The sequence below is a fragment of the Macaca fascicularis genome, chromosome 12 (genome assembly GCF_037993035.2).
Source record: "Macaca fascicularis isolate 582-1 chromosome 12, T2T-MFA8v1.1".
Classification (NCBI taxonomy): Eukaryota; Metazoa; Chordata; class Mammalia; order Primates; family Cercopithecidae; genus Macaca; species Macaca fascicularis.
In genome coordinates, this window is record NC_088386.1 from 68,207,500 (window position 1) to 68,213,934 (window position 6,435).

The window sequence follows — 6,435 nt, forward strand, 5'->3', positions numbered from 1 at the left end:
AGGGGCAAGCAGACATAAAGAACGAGGAAGTTAAACTTTAAAATGAAGAACAAAGAACAAGAGAGCTGAACATACTGATACATTAGTTCTTTGGAGAGGATCTCAGAACTCATTGTACTTAACAATTTACTGGCTATTCCTTTGAAGAGGAATTTATTATATCCTACACAGACACAGAAAGTTTTGTTGTGATGAAAGAAATTTTAATTTTAATTTTTCATTTGTATAAATGTAAGGGGTGCAGTTTTGTTACATGGATATATTATGTAGTAGTAAAGTCTGGGCTTTTCATGTAACCATCATTCAAATAATGTACATTGTACCCATTAGGTAGTCTTTCATCTCTCACCCACTCTCACCCTCTCACCCTTCCAAGGGAACTAGAAAAAGGAAGACATTTTTAATACTCACATATTCCTAGAAAACAGAAGCAAGACCTTTAGGGAAGCAGCACCGGGGTGGTCAGAAAGCAGAGGGAATGAGAGGGAAATGTGGGAAAGGGCCTTTATTGTGGTTGTCTCCAGAAGGAACAGGCAAGACAGAGTGAGCAGGTTTAGAATTAACTATTTTGAATAATTTTAGCAAGGTCTGGGGCAATGGGGCTGTCCCTAGTTGCCTGGTACCTGGCCCAGCGGTGATTAGGAAAGGGATTCAGTGTCACAGAGTATAAGAACCAAAGAAAGAAGGTGGTTGGTAACGCAGGCTCTGAATTGGTTGGTTTGCATATGAAAGGTGCAAACATTTTCTATCTCTGGAAATTAGCTAACCCTGGGAAGGACAAATCCTCCAGGTCAGCAAGTCCCTGGATGTGAAAGCTTCACATTCAGAAACCAGAAAAACACGGTTTTCACAAATATTACTGCAATGACCTCAGTTTCCTGTAAAGACCATCTGATAAAACATTCTTCTCAGATATAAGCTAATTCATAAGGTAATTCTGTATTCTGTAGTGCTCTCTACTAAGTACACATACTACGATTTACATCACCAACAGATACTAACACAGCTTCTGGTTTTGGGCTCTCTGCCATGTGGGTCCTCAATAAATAAAGCTTAATGAATGCTCTAGAGCCTTTCAGTAAGAAACTAAATGCCACCAATGGCAGCACAGTTAATCAGTGGCACAACCGGGAATTGATCTTAGGCTTCTTGCTTCCAAATGCATTGTTATCCAGTAAGATTATGCTTTGCCAGAGCAAAAGTCTATGCAAGTACTCTTGAGAAAGTGTCAATAATAAATGTTAGGTAATAATTATCTCACTTCTGGTCTAAAATCAGGAGCCTATTTAAAGGACTGACTCTGGGAAATTTGAGAGAAGCTCCAGAAGAGTTTTCTCCACTTCTGTTTTCTGGACTTGCAATGTCTTATTGAATTCCTTCCCAAAGATGAATCATAGCAAGCCTGATTGAATCTAGAAATTTGGTAGTCTTGGAGGCATCAGTAATAACTGCAAACCAGCAACAATTAGGAAAATCCCAACACCCTGAGCTGATGGTTTCTCTCTCTCTCTCTCTATATATATATTTTTTGGCAATGAAACGAAGTTTAAGACACCCAAAGAAACCTTCAAGGTCATATCTTTATTCATTCCCAGATGAGCCACTTATATCTCTACTTCCTAGAACAAAGAAACCCCCAGTAATGATCTGTGAACCATAAAGCTTGTGATTCAGTTCTATGATTATCATTTTTCTCCAACTAAACCATATATACCCTTTATGATTTAATTTTGAACTCAAGTGGCCTACTCTTGCTGCTTAGCTACGGATAGGAGTTTGGGTATGTGTCTAAAATATTACTTTAATGATCGTTTAAATCTCTCATCTACTCTCACCTCATAGGAAATTATGGCCTCTTTGGATGGGTGCTCTGCAGCTGCCACCAGTTGTCAACCAGCCATGGTGAAGACTGTTTTATTGATTGGCCACCAGTCAGGCTAATGTCATTTGTATTTCCAGCAGAAGGAAGAAATGTCATTTTATTTAATATATGCATACATACATACATATATATGTGTGTGTGTGTAAATATATGTATGTACACAAACACACACATATATATTTTATATATATATATATATATATATATATATATATAGAGAGAGAGAGAGAGAGAGAGAGAGAGAGAGAGAGAGAGATGGAGTAAGCTCATTCAATATTTGTCTCCCTGTGCCTGGCTTACTTCACTTAACATAATGTCCCCTAGCTTCATCCATGCTGCTTCAAATGACAGAATTTCCTGAGATTTAAAAGCTGGATAGTATTCCATCATGTAGATATAACACATTTACAAAATCTGTACATTCATTGTTGGATGCTCAGGTTGTTTCCATATCTTAGCTATTGTAAAAATGCTGCAATAAACATGGGAGTGCAGACATCTCTTCAGCATACTGATTTCAATTCCTTTGAGTGTATACCCACTAGTGGGCTTGCTGGATCATATGGAGGTTTTATTTTTAGTTTTTTGAGGAACCTCCATATTGTTGTCCAAAATGGCTATACTAATTTACAATACCTGCATATCAGAGTTTCTTTCTCTCCACATCCTCACCAACACTTGTTTTGGTAATAGCGAATTTAATAGGTGTCAAATGATATCTCATTTTGTGTTAATTTGCATTTCTCTGATGATTAGAGATGTTAAGCATTTTTTAATTTATCTGTTGGCCATTTGTACGTCTTCTTTTGAGAGACATCTGAGTCTCTTGCCTATTTTAAAATTGGAGTCTGTTTTCTTGTTTTTGAGTAGTTTGAGTTCCTTGTATATTTTGGATATTAACACCTTATCTGATGTATAATTTGCAAATATTTTCTCCATCTGTGGGTTGCCTCTTTGCTCTATTGTTTCTTTTGTTGTGAAGAAGCTTTTTAGTTTTATGCAATCCCATTTGTTGAGTTGTTTGATTTCATTGCCAAGGCTTAGATTAAAAAAAAATATATTTAGAGACAGGTCTTGCTCTCACCCAGGCTAGAGTGCAGTGGCACAATCAGAGCTCACTGCAGCCTTCAACTCCTGGGCTCAAGTGATTCTCCCACGTTAGCCTTCTGGGCAGCTGGAACTAAAGGCTCATGCCACTGTGCGCAGCTAAAAATTGCTTAAATTTGTAAATTTTACACAGATTTTAAAGAAAAATAACCATGACCTAAAATTTTCATATTCTAGGATCTCCAGTGTTGCTCAAAAGGAACATTTCCATAATTTGAACTACCTGCAAAAATATTGACAATTATAATGTAATTTATGAAATCTAACATATTATACTTGAACTTTCAGCTCAGTGAAAAAATGTTGTTTACTATCAATATTTACACATGGAAATTTAGTTTGCTAAATTTATGAAGTTTTAATTAATGTTATCTTAGTAATGTGTGAATATTTGGAGATGTCAATTGCCTGAAGGTTTATAAATTTGATTTTAGACAAAGTACAAATAGTGAACATTCTTTTCCTCACACAGGAGTTCTCTTGGGCATTAAATAAATGTTCAAGTAAAGAAATAGGCATTCAAAAAATTAAGGTTTTCTTAAATGTCTTAAACACCAAAAAATAAAGAAATGAAACCAACATTGCAATGATTGCAAAACTGATCGGTTCACTTGTTTATAAAAGTATTTGTATGGTGTATTTATTTTTAAATTTTATTTATTTATATTTCTATTCTTTTTCAGGCTAACGTCTCAAGCTCTTGAAGGTTATAAGAGGGGTTGACAGTCCATGATTCAGGGATTGAGATAAAAGGCATGAACGTCTCTCCCAAGATGAGTTATTTGAGTCTGTCATCCAATTGGATGAAGTTTGTTAATAGTTATACTTCTTACATTGCCTCAGGAGCTACAAAATGCTAACATTGTTGACTTTGATCCATAGAGATGTTTTGATTTTTTGTGATGTAGATGTTCCTGCAAAATGACTTATCTTCATAGGAAGGATGATAAAAAATCTAATTCCCTGCCATGTTTTGGGTGTCTTTTTTTTTTTTTTTTTTAAAGCACAGCTTAATAGCTTTTCTTTACAACTGTTGTTCTGAGTATCTTTTCTTTATCATATATTGTAGGATAAGTTTATTTTGCAACTACTTGTTTTGCATCATCCTAGTCTTTGTTAAATCTAAAGACCTTCATTGGAAGGATGATAAAAAATCTAATTCCCTGCCATGTTTTGGGTGTCTTTTTTTTTTTTTTTTTTTAAAGCATAGCTTAATAGCTTTTCTTTACAACTGTTGTTCTGAGTATCTTTTCTTTATCATATATTGTAGGATAAGTTTATTTTGCAGCTACTTGTTTTGCATCATCCTAGTCTTTGTTAAATCTAAAGACCTTGAACAAATTTCTTTCTCATCAACCACTGAAACCCTTAAGATTTTGTCACCTTTATGTATCACTACTATAAATAATTACGATTATGAATAATTGATATCTGATAATTATATGAATAAATATATACATCATTCAAAGATAAAGTTTTTATTCTTTAGGAATTTTCAAACTAAAATAACCAAAATAGATTGGAATGTATCTATAAGTTAATGCTTTTTTTTTTTTTTTAGCTCTTAACATATTTAGGCCTCAGTTGCTCCCTCAGAGGATTATAATACTTCTTCCATCTATTGGTTTTATTTTTTTTGGTTGTTATAAAAATAACTTGAACTATAGGTTGTGAAGGTTATTTGTAAACTACTGTCTATATGATTGTATTTGATATAATAACTATTCTTGATATAGCACATACTGATAATGTAATAAACCAATAAATCTAAGCACACGAGTCATAAGGGGTAATTACATCTCTTTTTATCTGTGTGTCTATGGTGAAACATGAATGCAGAAGAGAAAGAGAAGAGGCAATGTTTCTTAGAATAATAGTTTATCATTATCCTTAGGATATCCCTAGCAAGTTGCAATGAAAGTGAAGACAGGTAACACGGTAAAAACTTAAACACATTTCAGAGAAGAGAAAACAAGATACAAATTTGGAGAAATATGAATTCTCAATAAATACTTATTTCATGAGTGAAGAAATTAATTGGATAGGAGAGTAGAAAGTCAGCCGCTCTTTTTCTCTTACTATTTATATGGGAAACCTCAGGAAAGATAAGCACCATGAGTTGGTAGAAGTGGGCATCTTAGTAAGGACAGCATACTTGACTTTGAAAGAGACAAAAAGTATTCTTGCAATGTTAGCAGGTCTGCAGAGAGGAAGACAAATGTAGATCCTTCTCAAAGCTATTGATTTTATATTCTTTATCTCTGAATCAGTTGAGCCTCTCATTTTAGTCATTCTCCCTTTTCAAGCTGTTTAAAGTTTGAAATTAGCATCATACATCGGAACAAACTCTCTTGCTAAGTCATAGCTCTCCTTTATGTGTTCAATGATTGTATTTTTATCCATGAATCACCAGTTCTCTAGATGACATACCTTCCTTCCTCCACTCCTTGCTAAGTAAATTTATTTATTTCACCATTTGTTCTCTTCAGTCTAAATGTCAAGCACATTCCCATAATTATTGAGGATTTGTGATTTTTAAATAATGACCCCAAAAGGCTGCTGAGATCTCCCTATCCAAGCACACCTCGTTTAATCGTGCTTTGCTTTATTACCCTTCACAGAGATTGCATTTTTTTTACAAGTGGAAGATTTTTGGCAACACTTCATTGAGCAAGTCCATCAGTACCATTTTTCTTTCTTTTTTTAAAAGAGAAGGTTGTTTTCTTTGTATTTTTGCAATATCATTCAATACAAAAGCAGTAGAAACATAATAGTCTTAATAAGTTTACAGTGGAATATTTGAACAAAAAATCTGTACACATAATTTGCAGCAATTTTATGTAGTAAATCCACTGATTGTTAAAAAAGGTTCTTTACAAATCGCTCTGCTGCATTAACTCTTGGAGTATTATAGCTAAAGAATGCATCTAGCTCTATTTACAAATGTTAGCAGCAGAACATACCCAAGTCATACAGCATCAAAGCATGTTAGCAGCAGCAAATCCATATGGGTCTTCAGCAGCCTCAATTCTTGCCTCCTCAGAAGAAATAGTTCGACTGAGGGGCATGAGGCAGAAGGACAGACTGAGGCAAGTTTTAGAGTGGGAGTGAAATTTATTAAAAAGCTTTAGCACAGGAATAAAAGGAAGTAAAGTACACTTGGAAGAAGGCCAAGTGGACAACTGGAGAGATCAAGTATGCTGTTAGACCTTTGACTTGGGATTTTCTATGTTGGCATACTTCCTGCGTCTTGCATCTCTTCACCCTTGGGGTGTGCTGTCCACATGCGCAGTGGCCTGCCAGCACTTGGGAGGTGAGCATGTGCATTGTGTTTATTGGAGTTGTACGCATGTTCACTTGAGGCATTCTTCCCTTACTAGTTGAATGTCCTTTGGAGGTCATATGCCAGTTAAATTCCACCATTTTGTCTCTTAATAAACATGCTT

At 34.9% G+C, this 6,435-nt stretch overlaps 1 protein-coding gene across 3 annotated transcripts in view; it reads left to right on the forward strand.

The window, feature by feature from the left end:
- Positions 1 to 4,772, forward strand: part of PDK1 (pyruvate dehydrogenase kinase 1) — a 108,858-nt gene extending 104,086 nt beyond the window's left edge. For all 3 annotated transcript variants that reach the window (XR_001483947.4, XR_012421233.1, XR_012421226.1), the window contains one exon: positions 3,673 to 4,772. The gene's annotated coding sequence lies outside the window, so the exon portion shown is untranslated. The remainder of the gene's footprint in view (positions 1 to 3,672) is intronic.
- Positions 4,773 to 6,435: the final 1,663 nt, after the last annotated feature.